The 26,894-nt window shown below is 40.6% G+C and overlaps 1 long non-coding RNA gene across 3 annotated transcripts; it reads left to right on the top strand.

Moving 5' to 3' along the window:
• Window positions 1-53: 53 nt before the first annotated feature.
• On the top strand, window positions 54-25,810 carry LOC113593327 (uncharacterized). Of its 3 annotated transcripts, none has more exons than XR_003413430.2 (5): window positions 54-491; window positions 2,323-2,477; window positions 18,613-18,675; window positions 18,924-19,004; window positions 25,755-25,810. It is a non-coding gene; the product is annotated as an uncharacterized LOC113593327 (long non-coding RNA). The 3 variants fall into 3 exon arrangements; XR_008293785.1 differs by having other exon boundaries at window positions 56-268; XR_008293784.1 differs by having other exon boundaries at window positions 57-452.
• Window positions 25,811-26,894: the final 1,084 nt, after the last annotated feature.

Genomic DNA, 26,894 nt, shown 5'->3' with positions numbered 1-26,894 from the left:
TTTAGGGGGCGGGGCCTGGGCGGGGCCTGGGCGGGGCCGCGTCCATCGAAGGGCGGGACGTGGAGAGTAGGGACTGGGCAGGAAGCGCGCGGTGGGGGCGGGCCAGTGTGGGGGCGGAGCCTCGACTCTACTGGCCCTGCTCCGCCCCTGGCAGTTTATGGGTCTGTTATTCCCTCTGCCCCGGCTGTGCTTGTTTCTCTGCTTTTTGATAGCTGTGGAACAGAGCTGCTTCCTGCGTGTTCTAAATTAACGTTTCTAACAATTTAAGGTAAGAGAGTAGTTATAAGGCCAATTATATTATAAGCTGAGATGTTTTCCTCGAGTTGAGGGTGACTAAATTCAAAAGCTCTTGGTGCCAGCTGGTGGAGATGTGCCTTGAGAGCGATGGACACTGCAATGACATCTCAGGAAAGAACTAAGAAGTATCATCGGGAGCTGAGACCTGACAACGAGTAAGAAGGACCATCGTTTACATTTATTCTATTGCCACAGTTAGTTGAATTTACCAGTTTGCTTCTACAAATTAGTTAGAAAGGATTTGGATTTGATATAGGTCCTGAGTGTAATAATATGCTATATTGATGATATCATAAGAATATCAGAAACTTAAAAATAAGATAGGTAGAACTGATATAAATGCATTAATGGCACCAAAAAAGACTGGTTGTTAAATCTAGCAAAGATCTAGGGACTTGCCCAAATGGTGAAATTCTTAGGAATGTTCTGGGCAGAAGCCATCCATGACGTTCCACAGGTAAAAAGAAACTAGTATCCTTACCTACCCCTAGAACTAAACAAGAAGCCCTATGTTTGAGTGGTCTATTTGGATTTTGGAGATTGCATATTCTACATCCAGGAATATTGCTAGTTCCTATCCATGAAACTATCTCAAAGAAGGCCATATTTAAATTAGGACCTAACAAAGACAAGTCATGTCTGATTTGCAAAAGTAGTGTCTCTCAATGTCTATCTTTGGACCCCTGTGATGCTTTAAGAAACGATTTTGGAAGGGACTGCAATGCAGAGTAGTGCAGACTGTAATTAAGGGTAAAAGCCTTTGAGTGCCACCTAGTGGCAGCCACTAAGATATGGGACCAGAGGATGTTTGGATGCCTGGGCATTACACATACTATCTGAGATAAAGTTACTACCTTGCTACTAGGTGTTAATTGAGATGGCCATAAAGGACATAAAATAATATTGAAACACGAAATTCTTATGCTGTTTCGGCCCATACTGGAGAAACACTCTGCTAAGGGATGAAGTGCCTATAAGTGTTCCATAATAAAAAGGAAACCATTTTCACGGGAGCCTGCTACAGGGGGAGTGCAAGTAGGCAGCCATCATATCCACGACCGGTAGCCTCTTTTCTCCTAAGAACAACTTTAGCAACACCTAGCAACACCCGAATTACTGCCAGAGCCTACTGACACTTGTTTTTCTGGATGGAAAGCTGGATTAAACAGAATAGGAGAAAACTATGGGCTTCTGATGACCAGTAGGCATCTTACAGTGGGTCTGAATTCCCCTGGAAAACTGCCCCACCCTGAACCTAGGAAGGCAGTGGGAAACCCAATGACATACTCAAACTAAATTTTGTCTAGGTGTAACTACTATGCATTTAACTCTAGTTTGGGGGACTCAACATTTTCGGATACAAAACATGTATCACCCTCACATACATATACATACGTTGGTGAGCCTTTATTAGTATTGCATTGGGTTTGCAGATTATTAGCATTAAGAATTGATATATTCATGCTGTGAATGAAGATGCTCCCACTGACGAAGATGCTCTTTATTCAAGTCTTTCTCATATCCCAGCACTCTGAGGCTAACTCTCCTTGAGATTTGTCCCATGCAGATAATCCAAGATATTCTCTGCATCTCAAGATCCTTAATTTAATTGCATCTGCAAAGTCTCATTTGCTTTGTAAGGGAACATAGTCAAAGGTTCCAGGAATTAGAATGCAGAGATCTTGGGGGGGGCATTATTCTTTATACTATAGGTTCTAAGCTTCTCTATTACATTAATTAATAACGTGGAAAAATATATAATATATATTATATATATATATATATATGTGGTTCTTTAAAGAATTGAGCACAGTATTTCTTTCAATGCCTGCTGCTCCTACTAAATTATAGCTCTTATATGGGCAGAGACTCTCACTGTTCACATTCTCACAGTTATGTGATAGCTTATTGGAACTTAAAACTCTGAGATGGATGACTGAATAAGTGACTATAATTGTGAGGAGAAAACATAAAATTATATCTGTCAAACAAGATTGAGGGATTTTATTCTTTTTATTTTTTAAGGTACACTTCACATCTTCACAGCATGGAGCCCAATGTGGAGGGCCTGAACTCATGACCCTGAGATCAAGACCTGAGCTGAGATCAGGAGTCGGATGCTTAACCCGCTGAGCCACTCAGATACTCCAAGATTGAGAGATTTTATATAACTTCTAGAGGTAAAGGAGACACAACAGAATCAGGATAAATGGGTGTGCCAACTATTGAAGGGGCTAACAGTTGCGAAACATGAAGGCATTAGATCAGAGGTGTTCAGGAACCAGCAACTGGAATTCTCCAAAACCACCATATAAATTGAATAGAGGAAAGAGATGATGTAATAGGATACTAAGGTGCTCACTAAGACAAGGACATATCAGGTGGCCCTGGTCTCAGGGGAGGACCTGGCAGAGAAGTTGGTCCTGTGAATATGCGTCTGTATAGGTTGGACATCATGGAGCTTCTGGAGAAGTTTGTAAAGTCACAAATGTGCAACATCCAGAGAGATAACAATTCTGCATGGAATAACTGTGATTTTCTTACCAACCATTCCAGAACAATATGCCAGATCCTTTTGCTTTTGGGATATTTTTTGCTGCCCCATTTGCCAGAAACATACATAGGAATTATGATACTTACAAGCATTTGTATAGTCCAGAATAGGGTAACCAAAGAGCCAACGCACTTGGGACCTTACACTTTAAGCTCTGTTTGCTCTGAGTTCCTTGGGCTGGTTGTGATGGCCTGGAAGACACTCAATAGGCCAATGGTGCCAATGGACACACCTCTGGCAACCCTGAATACTGAGAGAGTTTACATTGAAAATTACTAAAAAAAAAAAAGCTTTAATCCAAAAGCTTCCAGTGTATGAAGGACTCATTTAGAGACAATAAACAAGGAGTTGGCTAAAATCAGGTGCTTGAGAATCAGATCTCTAGACCTTAACATACATCCAAGGAAGCAAAGGTAGTGGTAAATAAGAAAGAAATTCTCCAGGGTTCCAACTAAAGTCTGTGATAAGAAGATCATCTCTATTGCCAAATTCCTGGTGGCCATTCTATCATTTCCCACTAAATAATATTCATATTCAGAGTCCTTCATGGAACCAAGAGGTTTGGGTTATTATTATCATGGCAACTGAAATCCTATGTTCTCCACCTACAATTTTTTTCCAAGATATATCTCCTATCCTTGTAAGATTGTCTAGGTTTGTACATCTTACTCAAGGAGAACCCCTTTTCCACATGTGAACACTTAATTACCTGGATTCTTGATAAGCCTCCTTCCCATACAGAATATCACTCAGACTGAAATAGAAAGTACAGTAAAACCTTGGATTGCATGTAACTTGGTCTTCGAGTGTTCTACAAGACAAGCAAACATTTCTAACAAATTTTAACTTGATAAATGCGTGATTCTTGCAATACAAGTAGTACGTGATGCCGAATGTGACATGATCACAACTGAGCCAATGTTACCTAAATTTGTTTTCATATACAAGTGCTTTGGATTACAAGCCTATTTCTAGAGCGAATTATGCTCGAAAACCAAGGTTTTACTGTACTCACCTGATTCTTTCCTGATGATATGGACACCTCTGCCAGGATTACTCACAGGAGATATTCAGTTTAAGTGTGATGGCAGAACCAGCTATAAATTAAATTTAAGATGCTTGCAATGGTTTAGAGTGCTGTACCAGGATGGAGGTATTTGCTTCTGGAGGGAAGCCCTAAGGGCAGAGATTCGGAAAGACAAAATATCATCAACCCCCTCCCTCCTTCTATCTCCTGGGGCTAAGATGTTCCTTAAAACACAAACCAAGACAAAAGTAAAAACAGGTGCCAGTTTTTTGCTTTTCCTTTTCCTACAGAAATCAATGTATCCCATTTCAAGATCTACAGTTTTATTCTTCACAATCATCCCTTATTTCTACCCAGACATTTCATCCCAAAGAGCCAGGTTATAAGAGGGACACATTCTTCTGTATAAAATGTAACCAGACTTACATTTGGGTCCCATAACTCCCTTCGGGCTGGGTTACCACTTTGAGGTATACAAACCCATCTGGCCTGGGGTGGCCACTGAAGGAAGGAAAGCCACATTATGCCCAGGAATGATCAGTGTGGAATTCAAATTTGGAAAACAGATCCATATAATCCCCACTGCTCCTTCCCTCCTTTTCCTGGAAGCAGCTGAGAGAAACTGATAATCCCTTTTTGATTATCCCTTTTTGACACTAACATCTAATCACCAAATTACCTTGTAACCAAGACATTGGACCAGCTGGAAGAAAGGAAGTAAAATGGGTCAGCCCATTTTTTAGTGGTTTTTGTGATAAAAAGCATAACATGGTCAAGGGTGCAAACGGACAGGAAAGTCTAAAAGGCGACACAGATTAGTTTCAAGGGGCACAGTGGTGTGGCTGGAGTCAATCTATAGGAATGTGTGAGCAGTAGTGAGGCATGACCAATAAACTGGACAGGTGGGTCAAAGGTCCAGTGAAGTCATTCCACCCGGAGTGCCTGGGAGCCTTCCAAACCACGAAACAAACGGGTCAACTTTTTCCTGCAGCCACAACTCTGGCATGCAATGGTAGCTGATGCATCAACAGAGAGCTGGGTTTGATCAGCGTCTTGACAGTGGTCAGTCTCCTCAGACAACAGGTCCTTACCATGGGCTTCCAAATGAGTGGCTCAGACAACAGGGCAACAGCTGAGATTTATTTCTAATTCACAGCCCCGAAGAAGGTGTCATTAATCAGACAGTCTATAGTTTCCAACACGGAAGACCAAATCACTAAAACATGAGCAACAACCCAAACCCCTGAGTTCCGACCCCTGAGTGGAGTGATTGCACTGCTTTCAGTTCTGCATGGCTGGCTCTGAAGCTAAACAGCCGCAGAGCCCAGAGGACATCAGCTCCTGTGACCCATCAGTGAACAAGGGACAGATATTTAGAAGACCCTTGGTGAACCAGGCACCCTATACAGCCAGCAAGCTTTGCTTCAGGCACTGGAGGGGGCCATAAAATGTCCATCGAACACAGCTCCAAAATTTTCCTGGATAGCCGAGAACTTGCTTGGGCAAGTCAGGTTTCCTTTTAAATATACCATATCCAAATAAACCAATACATGTAAGTAAACTTCTGAGTTCTGTGAGCCGCTCTAGCAAATTAACTGAACCCAAGGAGGTGGGGGTCATTGGAACCTCCGGTCTATAGCTGGTCAGTCAGAAGCACAGGTTGACAACCTGTACTTGCAAGTGGCATCTGAAGGTTGAGGGAGGAGGGTGATCTTGTGGGACTGAGCCCTTAACCTGTGGAATCTGATGCCAGCTTGGGTGTCAGAATTAAGCTGAGTTGTAGGACACCCTGCTGGTGTCTCAGAGAAGTACTTGTTGGTGTTGGGAACACCCTCCCCCCCCCCCCACACACAAACACACCCCCGCCACTGCCATACCCCATGGTGGAATTTGGTGCTCAGACCCCTTTTTAAGGATCCATACCTAAATAGTATGTATTTCCATGTGTCTGGCTTCTTTCACTCAATGTTAAGTTTATGGGATTCATCCATGTTGTTGAGTACAAATGAATTTTATTCATTTTTATTACTAGAGAATTATCCCATTGTGTGAGTAAATTATAATTGTAAACCACACCAAAAATACACACACACACACACACACACACACACACACACACACACCCTATATCTATTTGGCAAGCAAAGTCTTGGGTATTCTCTACCTACTAAGTTCATCAACCCCAAAATTAAAATATTAGGCTAGGAAGGTCCATTCTCTACGGTCAGGCTTCATTTTTAATCAGAGCTCTGTAGCAACCAAATAGCCTCTTTTAGAATCCACATCACTATTAGTTGTGACAGGGCAGCTCTGAGTCCAAGACCCCAAGGGGTGCCCTCAGATGGAGGCTGTCTCCCTTTGCCAGAGGCTTCAAATGACGAAATTACCAAGTTTTCTTTGATCACTGGAAGAATCAAGTGTCATAAGTCTGCCCATATAGTTCCAACAAACTTTAACTGGATGACAGGACTCTGATTATTTTCAGGTTTTATCAGCCTTCCCTAGTGTCAGAGATGTAATACAGACAACTAAGTGCTATTGATACTGAGACTTATTACTTTCCAACAAAAAGACCATCTATAGGGTGAGCATTTGGATACCAGATGGTAGAGACATCATGCTAGATTCTGACCTACCCACAAGGGGCAAATGACAGTGGAGTGTGTCTCTTGAACACTTTGTTTTTGTTTACTTTTAAAAATTATTTTATTTTTTATTATTTTTAAATATTTTTTTAATGTTTATTTGTTTTTGAGAGAAAAAGAGACAGAGAGCGTGAGCAGGGAAGGGGCAGAGAAAGAGGGAGACACAGAATCCAAAGCAGGCTCCAGGCTCTGAGCTGTCAGCACAGAGTCCCATATGGGGCTCGAACTCACAAACTGTGAGATCATGACCTGAGCCGAAGTCGGACGCTTAACCGACTGAGCCACCAAGGAGTCCCTAAAAATTATTTGAGAGAGAGACAATGTGAACAGGGGAGAGAGGCAGAGGGAGGGGGAGATTATTTATTTATTTGTTTGTTTGTTTGTTTGTTTAGTGTGGGGGGGAGGGGCGCAGAGACAGGGAATCCCAAGCAGGCTCCACACAGGGCTCGAACTCATGAACTGTGAGATCATGACCTGAGCCAAAACCAAGAGTTGGACGCTTAACTAGGCACCAAGCTAGAGAGAGAGAGAGAGAGAGAGAGAGAGAGAATGAAAATCTTCAGCAGGCTTCATGCTTAGCTCCTGAATACTTTGAGACCAAACCCAAGTCCATCTGCCCAATGCACAGCAAAGCCAATCACTGAGACATCAGGCTTTCAGCAAGGAAAGGATTTGAGAAGCAGCCAGATAAGGAGACAGGAGGGCAAGCCTCAAATACCCTTCCTCCAAGGTGGAAAAAATGAGGTTTTTTTTTTATGTATATATAATCATAGGGGTTGAGATTACATACATATTGATGAGATGGGCCAGAAAAGGTATGACTATTCACGAGGAAAGATGGAGCGTGCACACTGAACAAATATATGTAACATATGCATTCTGTGTTCACTTTGGGGTGGAGACTTAACATCAGAATAGGGCAAAATTCAGTCCCTGACATCAGGAGGTTATCTTAGGACAAGGAGAAGGGCTATGGGTATGCTCTGAGAGCTGGTACAAACTGAATGGGGTCTTGGGCTCATTATCTCAGGTAAGCAATGCAGGACCTTGCTTGTTCATGGGCTGGAACCATATCAGTTGACCTTGAGCCCAGGCTTCTGTAAAGACAGCTAGTGGGTTTGTTAGTTGGGTCTGAAAAGGCACAATCTTGTTTCCTGAAAAACAAGATTTAAAATTTTTTGCCAGTTTCAACCTCATTAACCCTATGGGGCACGGTTTCAACTTCTCAGCAGATGGCAATAATCGCCTCTCACACTACGGGACCAGAAAGTACAAGGACATACTGCCTCAATCCCTACTATAGATTCTGATGTAGACACAGCAAGAGGATGTGGAATTAGCACCTGCATCATCATTGTAGCTTCATTCTGTCACTGTGGACCTTGCCCACACCTTATCAGTTGAGTTTGGGTCCTTTTTTTCCCTGTGTGAACACGGATGAGGACATTTAACACCTGTGTGAGTCAGAGGCTGTAGTAAGATTATGTTATTCCCTGAACAGGAGCTTGGAAATGCAAGGGGAAAGAAAAAGCTAACATGGAGGGTGGGGATGGCCAGGACAGTGGGGAGGGTACCCCTACTTTTCATTCTTTAATGCTTTTCACCTTAAGGTCTGATCTGGCTTCCTCCTTGCACATCCCAGAAACTGAAGGGTGGCCTGGTTTAGAGGTTTCTTTATTCCTGCCTATTTGCAACCATAGTTGACCCTATAGTCCTTGTCACTTAGCCTTCCCTCCCATCTAGTAAGATGAGGCGTGGCACCTGATCTAACACAGCTATACAAGTTTGAGTTCCTTCCCTCCCTCAAGCATATTCAGCTTGCTGCTCAAGCTGTTGAAGTCTGAGAGAGACTGAGGTGATAGGCTGAGAGACCTATCAGGAGGTCCAGAGGAAGAGAGTGACCCCGTGCTGTAAGCAAGGCGCTAGCAAGGCACATTGCCTTTTGGTTTCTAGTGGGCTACAGGCTGCGTGCAGCTCAATCACATTAACTTATAATGTTGATTCACCCGAACCTCTTTATTAGCTCTGGGGACTCCTTGTTCCTCCCTCCCCTGCATCAGAAGAAGAACGAGCAGTTCTTCTAGACCCTTCCTCCTTCCTCCAGGGAGTGACTGAACAACAAACAAAGGACATTCAGGTTGCTTGCTTCAATCCTACCTCTCACACAGCAGCCTCCTCAACAAGTAAGACAGTGGAAGGCCCTACTCACACCTTGTGCAACACCTCGGTGAGAGAATTTGCTATTGGTCCCAGAGAACCTTCTCTTATTCCCTAAGCAGACCCACAAAGGGACCTTGTCCTTTTCTTTACAAAGAGTCATGCCTCTCTCACCACCCCATCCTTGTCACCAAGACCGCCAAGACGGCTGGCAAGACTGTTAGATTTTATAACTTTTTTGCAAGCCAAAACAATTAGCTTTCCAGTTTCATAGCTGCCAGCAGAAGGCATGAGACTCCTGGATTGGCCACAAAGGGGCTTATTATTCCCTGTACAATTGGAAGCACAAACTTCAGTGCACGTGCCCCTTCCTCACCCCACATCCCACAAGGTGAGGCAAAGAGGCTCAGGTAGATGCTACACAAACAATAGATCTTTGTCACAGATGATGAAATTCAGTCCAGATCTTTTGCCATTTATCACACACAACCATTCAACTTTTGTCTCAGAAGGAGGCATGATTGTTGTTATACTGGTCAGGAAATCCATCCATCCCTTGGTCTAGAGAAAGACACTATCACCATCTTACAACCATCTGTGGCAAGAGAACCTGGAACAGAGCTGACACAAGACATGAAAAAAAAAACCCCACCCAAAACTGAGATGCCCACAGAGAGGGAGAGAGAAAAAATGAGTGGGGGAGGGCAGAGAGAGAGAGAGAGGGAGACACAGTATCAGGAGTAGGTTCCAGGAGCGCCTGGGTGGCTTGGTTGGTTAAGCGTCCAACTTCGGCTCAGGTCATGATCTCATGGTCCGTGAGTTCGAGCCCCACGTCGGGCTCTGGGCTGACAGCTTAGAGCCTGGAGCCTGCTTCAGATTCTGTGTCTCCCTCTCTGTCTGCCCCTCCCCCGTTCATGCTCTGTCTCTCTCTGTCTCAAAAATAAATAAAACGTTAAAAAAAAATTAAAAAAAAAAAAGAGAAGTAGGTTCCAGGCTCTGAGCTGTCAGCACAGAGACTGATGCAGGGCTTGAACCCATGATCTGTGAGATCATGATCTGAGCCAAAGTCAGATGTTTAACCAACTGAACCACCCAGGCACCCCCTCTTTTGTGAAAGATTTTTAAATATAAGGCATATATAAAAAATAGAATATATCGGTGAGAGATCTTGTGCATTATATACCTATAATTAACAGAGTTTGGGATTGACATAAGAATACTTTTTAGTCAGAGAGTGTGTCACAAGATACATTTGATCCTAACAGAGGTTCCTGGAAACCAATCATTATGAAGTTATCTTTTCATGAAATGCTGCTTCCCTAACTACAAGAGGGAAACAGTCTCACCATAATCAACAGACACAGGTGTTTTCAGTAGAGAACTATTCACTGTCTCCACTAAACCCTTCATACACCCAGAGTTAGAGAAACATTTTCTAGTTTAGCAATTGCCTTCAGACTCATTGTTTCTGCACAGAATTAGATGATGTCTATAGATTCATCCCACTATTTATAACAAGCATGGAAGCGTTATAGGCACACTTCTAGCAATTCCTGAAAAGATAGTCTATGATTCTTATAAGGTAGACTGAACAGCAGACTGATTTCAAAACTATAGTCCTCAAGCATAAAGTCTATAAGCAGAAAACCAGATTTCATTACCACCTGGATTAAACTTCAACAACCAATGTCATTGTGGATTACACTAAATTATAAAGAAGTCATCAAAGGTTGGTATAGAATCTTGAACTCCCATCTCTCTTTACACGTCAGTTCATGTCTCAGCAATTACTCTTCCCTTCTTTGAAACTGGACCAGTTTCAAACTCAGAAGAGTCTCTTTTTCCAATTTAAATATTTGCCCAGATTCCTGATACACCTTCTTCCCTTAGAGACTCTGCCTCTGACAGTGAAATAGGAGATGCTCGCCTGCCTCCTTCCTGTTACCAGAACTCTAGTCTCAGTGTGATGGTCATTTGCTGCCTCTCCTCCCCATGGAACATAATTATCATCTCACCTTGTAGCAGCAATGGGAATGCCACGTTGGTGAGATGAGAATATTTCTTAAAAATTTGTCCCAGTTCCTACTTACTGAAAACAATTACAAGTACCTACTTAGCATCTTGTAAAAGACTGTCGGAGTGTTTGGATGAGGCTCTTCCTTTTCCATCAACCCTAGATTCAAACCAGGTCTCACGTGAAGGAGAACAGGAAATACCAAGGTCACACATGTGAGGGACTGGCAACAAAACATGTGTGGCTCACTAGATTCTCTGAGAGTACCTTTCCCTCTCACTTGGGAGCAACTCTCCACATCGGCCCAACTCTGGGAGCCTCTGTGCAGACAGTTTAACCATGAGATACTGCTTCATGACTGTCAGAGTGGCTAAAATAAAAAAAATAAAAATAACAAGTGTTGTCAATGATGTGGGGAAAAGGGCACCCTCAAGCACTGTTGTGGGACTGTAAATTGGTGCATCTATTGTGGAAAACAGTATGGAGGTCTCTAAAAAAATTACAAATAGAATTACCCTGTGATCCAGTAATTCTACTACTATTTATCCCCCCAAAATGAAAACACTAATTTGAAATGATATATGTACCCTCTATATTTATTGCACCGTGTTTACAGTAGCCACGATATTGAAGCAACCCAAGTATCCATCAATAAATGAATGGATAAAGAAGATATTGTACACATGTACAATAGAATATTAAGCAGCCATAAAAAAGAATGAGTTTAGGGGCGCCTGGGTGGCTCAGTCAGTTAGATGTCCGACTTCGTCTCAGGTCATGATCTCATGGTTCATGGGTTCAAGCCCCACATCGGGCTCTGCGCTGACAGCTCAGAGCCTGGAGCCTGTTTTGGATTCTGTGTCTCCCTCTTTCTCTGCTGCTCTCCCCCCCACCACACACACACTCTCTCTCAAAAATATATAAAAACATTATAAATTTTTGAAAAAAAAGTGAATTTGTGCCATTTGCAACAATATTGATGGATGTAGTGGGTATAATGTGAAGAGAAATTAGTCAGAAACAAATACCATATGATTTCACTCATTTTTGAAATTTAAGAAACAAATGAAGAAAAAAAGACAGACAAAAACAAAAACAAAACCCACACTGTTAATCACAGAGAACAAACTGTCCCTCACATTCTTCTACTGCTCACAGACATTAAGTCTTAGGTGCCTTTTACTCGTTATTGGTCTTTGACAACTTTTTTCTATCTATCTATCTATCTATCTATCTACCTACCTACCTACATCCAAGTTAGTTAGCATATAGTGCAATAATGATTTCAGGAGTAGATTCCAGTGATTCATCCCCTATGTATAACACCCAGTGCTCATCCCAACAAGTGTCTTCCTTAATGCCCCTTGCCAATTTAGCCCATCCCCTCACCCACAATCCCTCCAGCAACTTTCAGTTTGTTCTCTGTATTTAAGAGTGTCTTATGTTTTTGTCCTCTCCCTCTTTTTATATTATTTTTGCTTCCCTTCCATTATGTTCATCTGTTTTGTATCTAAAATTCGACGTATGAGTGAAGTCATAGGATATTTCTTTCTCTAATTTCCCTTAGCATAATACCGTCTAGTTCCATCCATGTTGTTGCAAATGACAAGATTTCATTCTTTTTGATTGCCAAGTAATACTCCACTGTGTGTGTGTGTGTGTGTGTGTGTGTGTGTGTGTGTGTACACACTACATCTTCTTTATCCATTCATCTGTCAGTGGACATTTGGGCTCTTTCCATATTTTGGCTATTGTTAATAGAGCTGCTATGATCATGGGGGTGCATGTGCCCCTTCGAAACAGCACACCTGTGTCCCGTGGATAAATACCTAGTAGTGCAATTGCTGGGCCATAGGGTAGTTCTATGGTAGTTTAATTTTTTGAGGAACCTCCATACTGTTTTCCAGAGTGGCTGCACCAGTTTGCATTCCCACCAGCAATGCCAAAGAGATCCTCTTTCTCCGCATCCTTGCCAACATCTGTTGTTGCCTGAGTTGTTAATGTCAGCCATTCTGACAGGTGTAAGGTGGTGTGTCATTGTGGTTTTGATTTGTATTTCCCTGATGATGAGTGATGTTGAGCATTTTTTCATGTGTCGGTTGGCCATCTGGATGTCTTCCTTGGAGAAGTGTCTAGTCATGTCTTTTGCCCATTTTATCACTGGATTATTTGTTTTTTGGGTGTTGAGTTTGATACGTTCTTTATAGATTTTGGATACTAACCCTTTATCTGATATGTCATTTGCAAATATCTTCTCCCACTCCATTGGTTGCCTTTTAGTTTTGCTGATTGTTTCCTTCGCTGTGCAGAAGCTTTTTATCTTGATGAGGTCTCAATAGTTCATTTTTGCTTTTATGTCTCCAGAGATGTGTTGAGTAAGATGTTGCTGCGACCAAGGTCAAAGAGGTTTTTGCCTGCTTTCTCCTCTAAGATTTTGATGGTTTCCTGTCTTATGTTTAGGTCTTTCATCTATTTTGAGTTTCTTTTTGTGTATGGTGTAAGAAAGTGGTCCAGGTTCATTCCTCTGCATGTCACTGTCCAGTTTTCCCAACACAATTTGCTGAAGAGACTGTCTTTATTACGTTGGATATTCTTTCCTACTTTGTCAAAGATTCGTTGGCCATATGTTTTTTATGGGTCCATCTCTGGGTTCTCTATTCTGTTCCATTGATCTAAGTGTCTGTTCTTGTGCCAGTACCATACTGTCTTGATGATTACAGCTTTGTAGTATAGCTTGAAGTCCAGGATTGTGATGCCTCCTTCTTTGGTATTCTTTTTCAAGATTGCTTTGGCTATTCAGGGTCTTTTGTGGTTCCATACAAATTTTAGGATTGTTTGTTCTAGCTCTGTGAAGAATGCTGGTGTTATTTTGATAGGGATTGCATTGAATATGTAGACTGCTTTGGGTAATATTGACCTTCAGTGATATTCTGCCAATCCATGAGCATGGAATATTTTTTCATATTTTTGTGTCTTATTTAATTTATTTCATAAGCTTTCTATAGTTTTCAGTGTATAGATTTTTTTTACCTCTTTGGTTAGGTTTACTCCTAGGTATTTTGTGGGTTTTGGTGTAATTACAAATGGGATTGATTCCTTGATCTTTTTCTGTTGCTTCATTATTGGTGTGTACAAATGCAACCAATTTCTGTGCATTTGATTTTATATCTTGTGACTTTGCTGAATTCAGGATCAGTTCTAGCAGTTTTTTGGTGGCATCTTTTGGGTTTTCCATATAGAGTATCATGTCGTCTGCAAAGAGTGAAAGCTCGAGTTCCTCTTTGCTGATTTGGATGCCTTTTATTCCTATATGTTATCTGATTGCTGAGGCTAGGACTTCCAATACTATGTTGAATTAACAGTGGCATGAGTGGACATCCCTGTCGTGTTCCTGACCTTACAGGGAAAGCTCTCAGTTTTTCCCCATTGAGGATAATATTAGTGGTGGGGCTTTCATATATAGCTTTTATGATCTTGAGGTATGATCCTTCTATCCCTACTTTCTTGAGGGTTTTTATCAAGAAAGGATACTGTATTTTGTCAAATGCTTTCTCTGCATCTGTTGAGAAGATCATGTGGTTCTTGTCCTTTATTTTATTGATGTGATGTATTACATTGATTGTTTTGTGGATATTGAACCAGCCCTGTTTCCAAGGTATAAATCCCACTTGGTTGTGTTGAATAATTCTTTTAATGTATTGTTGGATCCGGTTGGCTAGTATCTGGAAGATTTTGCATCCATGTTCATCAGGGAAATTGGTCTGTAGTTCTCCCTTTTGGGTGGGTCTTTGGTTTGGAATCATAACCACTTTTTTCTCATGATCTTTTCCCTTTTAACCCACTTATTTCCATCATATTTGTAAGCCATCCACCCAGCATGCATCTCCAGCTCCCTGAACTTTCTGGCACACTTTGCCCATTGAGCTCTTAAATCCTGCCCTTCAACACTCTGTGACTTCAGCCTTCTTGTGTCTTGTAACCTCTTTCCTCTCCTTCCATGTCTTGGGCTGTCTGCACCATTACCTATACACCCCTTCCCTTGCTCTCACTTTACCCCTCTCTCCCCACTTCCCCTTCCCATCCCCTCACATGCACACATGCATGGTCACTCTCCTGATATCACAGCTCTGCAGCTATGTGCCTTGAATGGAAATGACAGTGCTCACAGCACAATTGAAATGTTGTGCTTCGTAAATACCCTCTTTACAGGTTATTGGAGGGATGGAAGGAGTAACAAAGGTGAAAAACGCCCTTTTTGGGGCATCTAGTGGTGTGATGAAACTATTTTCCATTTTTGAACATCTTATACAGATACACATGCGATGATGGTGTGTGACTTTGTGCAACTGCGTGTCATAGGGTGTACAAATGCAAATATGTATTGATATGTGTTGAGCCATGGAGGAGTCTGAGTTTATAAAGCAAAGTCTATGTAAGTGTGTGTGTGGTTAAGTATGTGAGGGTGTGTGACTGTATTTGTGTGGGTGTACATGCACATGTGTGTTTGCATGTGTGTAAGGGTATAAATTAGAGTGTGTGTGTGTGTGTGTGTGTGTGCATGTGCGTGTGTGTACTAGAGCTTGTCCACCATTATGGTATTAATCCCTGACTTTGAAATTGGGGGTGCATTAAATACTGCATGTGGATCATAGTGGGCATTTGTTTGTAGGAAAAAGCAATGGACTCATTAGAACTCATAGGTTTTTTTTTGTTGTTGTTGTTAATTACAGAAGAAAACAAGGCTCCTTATGAAAATTCAGGAAAAATAAATAAATAAATAAGGGCATGAGACTGGTAATCATTCAGTGTTCTAGAATTGAGGAATGACATTGGCTTATCTCATAGCTGAAGCAATTGTAAGAATTATCTGTACAAATCATCTGATCCTGCCTATAAAGCCATGCTTTATTAGCAAGTTCATAAACCTCTATCTTTCAATGGATTTTGTTCTATTTATAATTCATATCCCTACTGGGGGTGATAGGGAAGAGTGAATATGGGGAGAGTACATATTGTTATAAGTTTTCCACATCACCTAGACTTCCAAATCAATTGCCATTGGACTGTGGGTTTCTCGTCCAGAGATTTCCAGTGAAAATTGTCATCTGTGCTTCCTTGACATCTATCAGTTTCAAAATCCTTCTCAGGTATGTCATCTGTTTCCACTACTCTCCCATTAATTAAATGATGGTGTGGCTTAGTGGTTTGAAGATTAAGACAGAACTCACTTTGGGCGGTGGAGGGTGGGGGGGGGGGAGACTTTTCTGGAGAGCAGAGAATCCAGTGAGACACATGAGCTTCCCCTGCCAGCTTCTCACATGTCAGACCTCAGAATTTCTTGCTCCTTCCATCCAATACCCTGTCTGTCTCCAGGGATAAAAGGAAGAGCTTCTTCCAAACTCCATAATGATCTCTTTGGAGATAATACCTACAAACTTGTAATTGCCTTTTTGGTAATTGGCAACTGATGAAAAAAAAGTTTGTCACAAATATTCTCAGTTCGCCAAGGCTGTTTTCTCACTGCAGCTACAGGTGAAGAGACAATGCAGTTCCACAGGGAGGCGATGTCACAGAACCACAAACACGTATCTAGTGGTCTGGCTGCCTCCCTATTCCATACGCTGGCTGTTGCAACTGTCACTCTGACCTCCATGCTGACAGCCAGAGGAAGTCAGGTGAGTATTTTCTATTTTGGTCTGAGAGGTAGAGTCTGCAACCAAGGAATGGTATCAGGAGTCTGGGTAAGCGATCATCTTGGGAAAAAAAGATTCTTCTGTGTTTCAACCTGGTCCAGAGCCAAAGACACAAGGGAAGGAAGCATAACTCTGAGGCTTGAATTGAACTAGTAAAGAGAGAAGGGGTTGTAGACATTTACCAATCTTTGATGGCTCCTGATGTGTTTAGTGTAATCCTCACTGAAAGTGACTATTGGTATTTAATCAAGTGATAAGGAAACCTGGTTCCTAGTGTTTAGGACTGAACTACCAAAATCAATCTGTTGTTCCCGCTATGTTACAGGAATCATAGACTAAATTCTCAGGATTGCCAGAGGTGCCTGTAACACTTCTGTGTTGTTAAAAAAAAAAAAAAAAAAAGTGGGATGAAACCACAGGAACCCTCTAACCTTGTGCAAAAAGGGTATTTCCAAATGATAAATGCAAGAGTAGAAAGGCTTTCTCTGACTGTGTTAAGTGTTTAATGGAGACAGTGATAGTTTCCTATTGAGAAAATCCAGGATATGTTCATTTTAGTGAGAAACAGCAGTAAATGAAATGGTAACAGAATAACAATTGGTTTCAGATAGTGGCTTTAGGCCCAATGTATCTGTTGATGTACTATCTGATTTAAAATTTCATGGCACCTGGGTGGCTCAGAGTTTGTTTGAGTGTCTGACTCTTGATTTCAGATCAGGTCATGATCCCAGGGTTGTGGGATTGAGCTTCCTGAGCTGAGCATGGAGCCCGCTTAAGATTCTCTTCCTCCCTCTGTCCCTACCCTGCTTACACACTTTGTCTCTCAAATAAAAAAAAAAAGTTATCTTATGAATTTTAAACTTTTTTATTTCAATTTATAAAATACACATACATCACATTCTTGAGATTCGGTTTTGAAATGAGTCTATATTTTAATAGTTCATAAATCTTGCCTTATTGTTAGCACTTTTTACTTTAGCCATGTATTAATAAACAGGTTAGTTTATGATTTGAAAATGCTAATGTTTAGTTTCTACCTTACATGATTTTATCACATATTGTGGTTCATGTCCCACAGTTCAGGGACTGACATCGTGTTAAATGATTCCTGTGATAGGTGCCATATTGCACCCAGCATAAGAGCATATTAGTGTTTCTGTTGCCATCCCAGAATAGAGCCAATTGTACCTTCTTCAAAGATAATTTGTCATAATGCAGTCCCTGACAGAATTATACTATAATTAATGTATCAATATTTTATTATGAAATCTAAATCTATATTTGTATTTTGTAATGGCCTATACACATAAACGGAAACTTGTCACACAAAATTGTAAAACAAAGTAAAACCAATCTAAAATAAGAAGACAAAGTATGAAAATGAATAAACATCTGTATTCTTCAGGAACACAGCTAAGTAGTCATGTTAGAATGGTTTAGTGGGTTTTTTTAAATGTTTATTTTTGAGAGAAAAAGAGACCTGGGGGTGGTTGGGAGGGTCAGAGAGTGGGGGATCAGAAGCAGGCTGTGTGCTGACAACAGTGAAGCCAACAACGCAGAGCTGGAACTCCTGAACCTGGAGGTCCTGAACTCAGCTGAAGTCTGACGCTCAACCAACTGAGCCACCCAGGTGCCCCAGAATAGTTTAGTGTTTAAATGCACTGTTTTTGGGGGCCTGGGTGGCTCAGTTGGTTAAGCGTCCTACTTGGTCTCAGGTTATGATCTCATGGCTCATGGGTTTGAGCCCCGGGTCGGGGTCTGTGCTGATGGTTTGGAGCCTGGAGCCTGTTTCAGATTCTGTGTCTCCCTCTCTCTCTGCCTCTCCCCCACTCGCTCTCTCTCTCTCTCTCAAAAATAAATAAACATTAAAAAATTCTTTTAACGCATTGTCTTTTTACCAGCCAAGTCCACCCTTTACCCATAATATGGCTTACATTTAGAGAAATCATTAAACTTTATCTGTCCAAGTCCTCCCTATTTTTCCAATAGAAATACTGCTATTGCCTGTCTCATGGAGTTATGAAGAACACAGAATTTATTATAGGTATGGCCTCATTGGAGTGACTTGTATTTTGTGAGAGCTTTTCAAAGGTGATGTATTCAACTCTTTAAAAAGTGTAATAAGAAACATTGAATAGATATTTCTAAGTATGAACTAAAATTAGTGGAGAACATTGAATTCCAGCCAACATGACATGTGCCTCACGCCTCCTGTTCCCATGCAGGAACCTGGCTCAGAAGAAGAATTTCACTCCTTGGGATTTTGAAGAATGACCGCCATTGATTTGGTAATGGTAATGATCTTCTTATTACAAACTATAGTTGGACTTCTGGGGAATTTTTATCTTCTTTACCATTATCTCTTACTTTATCTAACGGGATGGGGGTTCAGGTGCACAGATTTGATTCTCAAGCACTTGACTATAGCCAACTCCTTGGTCATTCTCTCTAAAGGAGTCCCCCACATGATGGCAGTTTGGGGACTAAAAGAATTCCTCAATGATATTAGATGCAAATTTGTTTTCTATGTTCACAGAGTGTGCAGGAATGTGTCCATTGGCACTGTCTGCCTCTTGAGCCTCTTCCAGATGATCATCATCAGTCCCAGGGATTCCAGGTGGGGAGGGCTAAAAGTGAAAGCTTCCAAGTACCTGGGCAGCTCCAACATCCTCTGTTGGATCCTGAACATTATGTTTAGTATTATCATTCCTATGTATATAACTGGCAAGTGGAGCCACCAAAATGTCACAAAGGCAAAGAGTTATGACTATTGTTATTCTAGAGGTCCTGACTACATAGCACAGTTACTGCATTTAGCATCAGTATTATTCCATGATGGTTTCTGTTTGGGGCTCATGATCTGGGCCAATGGCTCCATGGTCTTAATCCTGCACAGGCACAAACAGCAAGTCCAATACATTCACAGCAACAATCTCTCCACCAGATCCTCCCCTTAGTCTACAGCCACCCAAAGCATCCTTATCCTCGTCATCACCTTTGTATTTTTGTGCATTCTCTCCTTCATCTTTCACAATTGTTCAGTGATTTTTGACAATCCCAGTTGGTGGCTGATGAACACCACTACACTAATCACCACATGTTTTCCAACTGTAAGTCCCTACATTCTCATGAGCCATGACTGTAGATTGTCCCGGTTCTGCTTTCTCAAGAAAAGAAATACAAAATTGCTTAAATTTATCATAAATGTGTAAGTAATATGCATATCCACAACAATTAGTTTTTTTATTCATTAATTCATTTGATGGTTTAACCACAATCCTGAAACCCGTCATATTACAAGAGGGTGATAAACAACACAGACTAGGCTTCTGCTATGAAATGAATAAGTGAAATGCAATTATAAATGAAATATTATATGATTATCATATAAATACTACATAATATAAATGTCTTAATATTCGAAGTGAGGGATTTTGAAACCCATGTACTATTAAAACAGCAGTTCCTGAAACAATCTGGAGATTATGAAGTCATTGAGCATGTAACTTTCAATGTGACATAATACATTTTCTGCAAAATTAACTAGTCATGGGATTCTATGACAAATTCCCTAAACTAGGGACACCATTTGACATGGTCATTTAATATACTGAAGACAACAAAAACTTCCGCAGAATAATGGATAACCCGGAGTTAAGCTGAAGAGTAAATTCGTTTTCAGAGAATGGAGGCATCACAGGCCAAGTATGAGTTTGGTATGTCACACTCTTCTAGAGGTGTTAATCATTTGAAGTCTGATGTTTAGAAGGGAGACTTAAGCATTTTCTTATAGAAGGGCCACACTGACCTGGTGTAGGACAAGGAAAACACAAAATAAGTTTTGCTGGTTTTTAAAAAAATATTCAACTGAGTGTTGACTCTTAAAAAAAACACATGTTGTCTGGGATAAAAATGCATAGATTTGGGGGTCTGTGGAGGTTTGATCTTGATCTATTATGCAAAGATGCCATGAAGGCATGTTGGCAAGAAACAGTCTCCATGGTGCACTTTCTTGGGTAAGGAAATAACTTTATTTAGGGGACTTTCATTGAACTTGAGTAGTGGGGGAGTAGCCATTGGAAGAATAAGTCATGGATCCATTTTGTTTATTTGGGGTTTTTCAGTGAGGTTGTCAAAAGATGAAAATGGACATTTCCTTAACTTTAGGAAATATTTTAATGTAGCTGTCTCTGTACTTATAAAGTTGATGTAAATATTAATGATTCATAATTTGAAAAACAGAAGAATTAGTTTGATCTAATGGATATATATTGACCTCTTTGCCACAAAAAATAGAGAAATGCATACTTTTTTAGCTCATGTGAAACACAGAAATATTTACCATACATTAGAACCACAAGCAGTATGTAGATATATAGATACAACATATCTATGTTTATATTTGTGTATATATATGTGTATGAGTTTGTATATGTGTATATATGCACATATATGCTCATATAAGTCATTTTTTCTGTCAGTAATATTGGAAAACTAAATTGAGGAATAAATATAATACTCACTATAATATGTTTTAACTGTAAATTGTATATTATCTGATCTCTCCATCCTAGTGCTTTAATTGGTAGAAGTTATATAGAATACATTTTTAATTTTTCTATTTTAATCCTTATGTCTTACCTATATCTCTGGAAAATGAAACCAATTGAATATAGTAAGAAAATGTTTGACTTTATTAGTTGTAATTAGCCTTTTATGGTTAGTATGAGAGTGTATATATCCAGAATTGGATTTATCAACTTTTTATATGCTCATTACACCTGTTCTATTTTCTTATCCTTTCTCCATTAACTTATTCTGTATCATGTTTTAAACATTATTTCAGAGAGAGAGAGTGAGTGCGTGAGTGAGGGAGAGGGGTGGAGGGAGAGGGAGACAGAGAATCTTAAGCAGGCTCCAAGCTCGGTGTGGAGCTGGAGGTGGGGCTCCATCCCACAACTGAGACCATGACCTAAGCCAAAAACTAGAGTCAGATGCTCAACCAACTGAGCCACCCAGGTGCCCCTGTATCCATTTTTTAAAATAACTCTATATTTTGTCCCCCCTTTTTTGGAGTATGTGTAATTACTGGGAAAATTATATAGAGTATGTTTTTCTTTTTTCTATTTTAATCCTTATATTTAACTTTATCTCTTGAAAAATACTCAGCTGTATATAGTAAAATGTGTTTGACTTGAATGAGATTAGTCTCTTATGTTCAGTATCATATTAAATATATTTCAGATTGCATTTATCAATTTATACTATGTTCTTCATTATGCCTATAGTCCATTCTTAGTTTGCCAGTTCTAACTTCTTCTGCATTAATTTTAAATAATTCTACATTGTACCTCTCTTATCTTGGAAGACATACATTCAGTATTTCTTAGTTTTTAACCTAGAAATTATAGTGTACTTTAAAAAACTAGTCAGAGCCTGCTTTAGAACTTCTGTCATTTTCTCTCTCTCTGCCCCTCCCCAACTTGTGCTCTCTCTCTCTCAAAAATAAATAAACATTTAAAAAAACTAGTCAGAATGTAGTTATTTAATACATCTGTCTCTACCTGGACAATATGATGGCAATCCAACACTAGTAGATTAACTTTCACTCAATTTGTTTTTGTTTATATGCTCTATATGATATCTTTGGGACTTATTTATTTTATAGATGGAAGTCTGTACCTTTCAACCACCTTCTCCCATTTCACCCTTGTCTCTGGCAATCACTGATCTATTCTCTGGATTTATGAGTTCAGGTTTTGTTTGTTAGTTAGTTAGTATGTTTGTTTTAGATTCCAGATATAAATGAAATTATATGGTGTTTGTCTTTGTCTGACTTATTTCACTTAGCATAATTCCCTCAAGGTCCATCCATTTTGTCACAAATGGCAAGGTTTCTTTCTTTTTTATGGCCAAATAATATTCAGAAATATACTACATCTTCTTTATCCATTCATTCGTTGATGGACCCTTAGGTTGTTTACATGTCTTTGCTAGTGTAAATAATGCTGCAGTGAACACAGGAGTGCATGTATCTTCTTGAGTTAGTATTTTTGTTTCCTTTGGATAAATACCCAGAGGTGGAACTGCAGGATATGGTAGCTTCAGTTTTAATTTTTTGAGGAACCGCCATACCATTTTCCATAGTGGCTGCACCAGTTTACATTCCCACTAACAGTGTACAAGGGTTTCCTTTTCTGTGCATCCTCATCAACACTTGTTATTTCTCATCTTTTTACTAATAGCCATTTTAATGGGTGGGAGGTGATATCTCATTGTGGTTTTAATTTGCATTTTCCTGATGATTTATAATCCTGAGCACCTTTCGTGTACCTGTTGCCCATCTGTATGTCTTCTTTGGAAAAACATCTGTTCAGATCCTCTGTCCCTTTTTAAATCAGATTGCTTGTTTGTTTCTTTTTGTTGTTCTTGTTGGTGTTTGTTGTAGTAGTTGTTGTTTTTTGCTATTGAGTTATATGTGTTCCTTATATTTTTTTGATACTAATCTCTTACCAGATATACAGTTTGCAAATATTTTCTTCCATTCAGTAGGTCGCCTTTTCATTTTGTTGATGGTTTCCTCTGCTGTGCAGGAGCTTTTTACTTTGAAGTAAAAGTATTTATTTTTGCTTTTGTTCCTTTTGATGTTAAATCCAGAAACAACATGGATGAACCTGTAGAACATTATGCTCAGTAAAATAAGGCAGATACATAAAGAGAAGCACTGCATGATATCCCTTATTTGTGGAACCCTAAAGAGTTAAACTCAATATATTTAAATATATATTTATATTTAAACTTTGCTAAGAGAGTAGATCTTTAGTGTTCTCCCTGAACACACACACACACACACAAGGTAACTGTGTGTGGTGATTGATTTGTTAATTAATTTTATTTCATTAATCACTTCACAGTGTATACATCTACCAAAACATTATGTTGTCCACTTAAAATATAAACATTTTGGTTTGTGAGACCTCAATAAAACTGGAGAGAAATAATTTAAGATCTGTCTCACTATGTCTGACTTTGTGAATAAGATATGTATTATACTTTGGAAACATTAAAGAGGTTTTCATTATGCCCTATTTCAGCACAAAACCTCAAGACCTAGGCCAAGTTGGGTGGAGGATATCCAGGCACCTCTTTCTTTCACTGAACACCCAGTACCAGTTAACAGCCCCTCCTGCCACCTAGCTCACATCCTATATACTTGTTATTCTGAAAGAAGAACAAGATGGCTGGGCCATTGTGCACCCCAAGTCCCACATGCAGACATCTACTCTATGTTCAATTTAAAGTATTTTGGTGGTTTGGGGGTAGGGGGCACCTGGCTGGCTCTATCAGTAGAGCATGCAACTCTTGATCTCGGGGTTGTGAGTTTGAGCCCCACACTGGGTGTAAAGATTGCCTAAAAATAAAAATAAAATCTTAAAAAGTATTTTAGGGGTATTTTATATAGGCACTTTTTTGGCCTAATGAGCTGAAATTAGAATCTATTTATGATTAAGTTGTGACTCAGTCCTCTACGAGGGAAATAATGAATGGCACTGAATTGTTGACTTCGAAATTGCCCTTGTGACTTTCATTACAACAGCCTGCATTTTGCACCTAGCTCTTCCTCAGTGACCTCAACCCTCATGAACTGCAGCCCTCCCCTAAAATTACCATAGACACCCCCACCATTCCAACACTCCTAGATTGTTTACAACTAACCCCTATCTCCATCTTGTGAACTTTATAACCTCAAAATCTTCAAAAGTTCTATCTCCACGTTTCAACAACCATACACAAATGCTCTTTACTTTCCATCCCCCTTGAATGCACCAGCCTCCATTCCCTCCTTCTTCCTGTCCCTAAATTTACCCTCCTGTTCCAATGATCTCAGACCATTTCCCATGTCCCCTGTGGCCCAGGCCTCCTCAGCCCGTAACCACTGGATTGCCTCATTTTCCCCATGACTTCCATGCATTGTGCCTACCCTACAATCCCTACCCACTTCTCCTGGGCCCTTTAGCTCAAGATTCCCACCATCTTTCCCAGCTTCCCGCAGCACTCTGCTCCCATTTTGCCTCTCTGTACCCACTCCCAACCCTCAAGTTCCATCTCTCCCCCCACCCTGCATCTCTACTTTCATCAACTGCTCCTATGAACTGAAGGCCCCAGTGGATATACCCCTTCATTTGTCATATTATTTGACTTCTCACAGACAATAACTATAACGTACCTTTTACCTACTCCTGCACTTTAACCACCTTCCGCCATTATTATTCCATCCTTAGTAGCCCCTTCATCCCCATGACCTTCTCCATCATCCATCCACCAAGTCCACAAGTTCTCTAGTACCCTTAACTTCCTTTCACTCTAGACCCCTTGTACCAATAAATCCCTCTGTTTAGCTTCTCAGTTACTTGAACCCACTTGTTCCTTTTACCCCTCTTTCCTCTCTCTCCCTATGGTTGGTTTGTACCCTTCTCTGCAGCTTCCCAGATGTTCTGAGAAACTGGCCTCTATACATGGAGGTCAGGGAGAGAGGAAGAAAGAGGCCGGCCACTCCACATTGGTAGGTGGCAGTTTAATAAGTAAAGGGAACTTACATAGGAGGCTTGTCTTGGGCAGTGGCACAGTGAGCAGATCCCTATACCTGCCTGTCCAGTCTTAAAGTTGATAGAGAGAGAAGACTTAACTGGGCTCATGCACACCATGTAGGTGTTCTCCACACCATGTCACCATCTCAAGGCTGTGTCCTTGGAGCAGCCTCTGGGAGTGGGAAAGGCAAGTGGAACCCACATTCCAAGGACGGGGGAGCAGGTGAGGAGCCTCTGAGTGCCTGGGGGCCAGCTCATGGGGCAATCAGTGATCACGTTTCACGTTTTTGATGATATTTCCCGGCACCCCTGATATCTCCCTCTCTTCACTCCCTATGCTGTCTGCACCCTACCTGTATGCCTTTTCCCTGAGTCTTCATTTTACCTTGTATGCACTCTTGGGGCGCCTGGGTGGCTCAGTCAGTTAAGCATCTGACTTCAGCTCCAGTCATGATCTCATGGTTCATGAGTTTGAACCCCACTTGGGGCTCTGTGCTGACAGCTTGGAACCTGGAGCCTGCTTCGGATTCTGTGTGTGTCTCTCTCTCTGCCCCTCCCCTGCTCATGCTCTGTCTCTTTCTCTCTCTCAAAAATGAATAAACATTAAAAAAAAAATTAAAATACCTGTGTGTGCTCTCTCTTTCACACACACACACACACACACACACACACACACAGCCACTCCCCCAACATTTCACCTTTCCTGCTATGCACCTTGACATAAAGTAGTAATGCTCACAGCAATATCTAGCTGTTAGATATTCTGAATATCTTTATAGGTTGTTCAGAGATGGAAAGAGTAAAACACGGCCTCCCTTCCTGTACCTCCAGAAGGTCGGAACATATCATGATTCTTTCACATGTGAATACCTTTCTGAGATACGAATATCTGTGTTGATGGTGTTACTGTTACTTTATGAATTAAGTGAGCTGTGTGAGCTTGTGTGCGTCATAGTGTGTATGACACACTGTGCATATGTGTATATACAGTGTGTGTGTTTATATATAGTGAGTTTGGGACGAGTGAGAGTTTGTTACAGAAAGTGTGAGTGTATATGTGTTCAAGTAAGTGAGCGCGTGCGACTGCATTTGTCTGTGTGTGAACACATGTGTGCGTTTCCATCTGTGTGGAAGGCTGGAAAGCACATGTAGACGAGAAACTGAGCACCATCAGGATTCTAATCCCACACTTGGAAAGTAGGGGCTTTAGATAGAGGAGCTAGATCATATTGTGGATTTGTTTGAAGGAAAAACAAAAGGATTAATTTGGACTCATATTTTTAAAATCAATTATGAAAGCAATCAGGCTCATTACTAAACATTCAGCAAAAAACATTAAAAAAAAAAAATAGGGGCACCCGGGTGGCTCAGTCAGTTCAGCTCAGGTCATGATCTCGCGGTTTGTGGGTCTGAGCCCCGCCTTGGGCTCTGTGCTGACAGCTCAAAGCCTGGAGCCTGCTTCAGATTCTGCGTCTCCCTATCTCTCTCCCCTCCCCCGTTCATGCTCTGTCTCTCAATAAATAAATAAATGAATAAATAAATAAATTAATTAATTAAACGTTAAAAAATAAGTAAATAAAATAAATAAATAAGGCTTGAGGGGCGCCTGGGTGGCTCAGTTTTGCATCTGACTTCAGCCCAGGTCATGATCTCACGGTTCATGAATTTGAGCGCTGCGTCTGGCTCTGTGCTGACAGCTGAGAGCCTGGAGCCTGCGTCAGATTCTGTGTCTTATTCTCACTGTCCTACTCCCACTCATGCTCTGTCTTTCTGTCTCTCAAAAATAAATAAATATTAAAAAAATTAAAAAGATAATAAAGCTTGAGGACCAATGTAACCATTCAATGCTCTTGGATTAAGGAAATAATATTTGCTTATATGCTAATTAAAGGATTGTAAAACTATCTCTTTAAATTATC

The sequence above is a fragment of the Acinonyx jubatus genome, chromosome E2 (genome assembly GCF_027475565.1).
Source record: "Acinonyx jubatus isolate Ajub_Pintada_27869175 chromosome E2, VMU_Ajub_asm_v1.0, whole genome shotgun sequence".
NCBI lineage: Eukaryota > Metazoa > Chordata > Mammalia > Carnivora > Felidae > Acinonyx > Acinonyx jubatus.
Note: the sequence above shows the minus strand (reverse complement) of the source record. Positions and strands in the feature narration are given on the sequence as shown.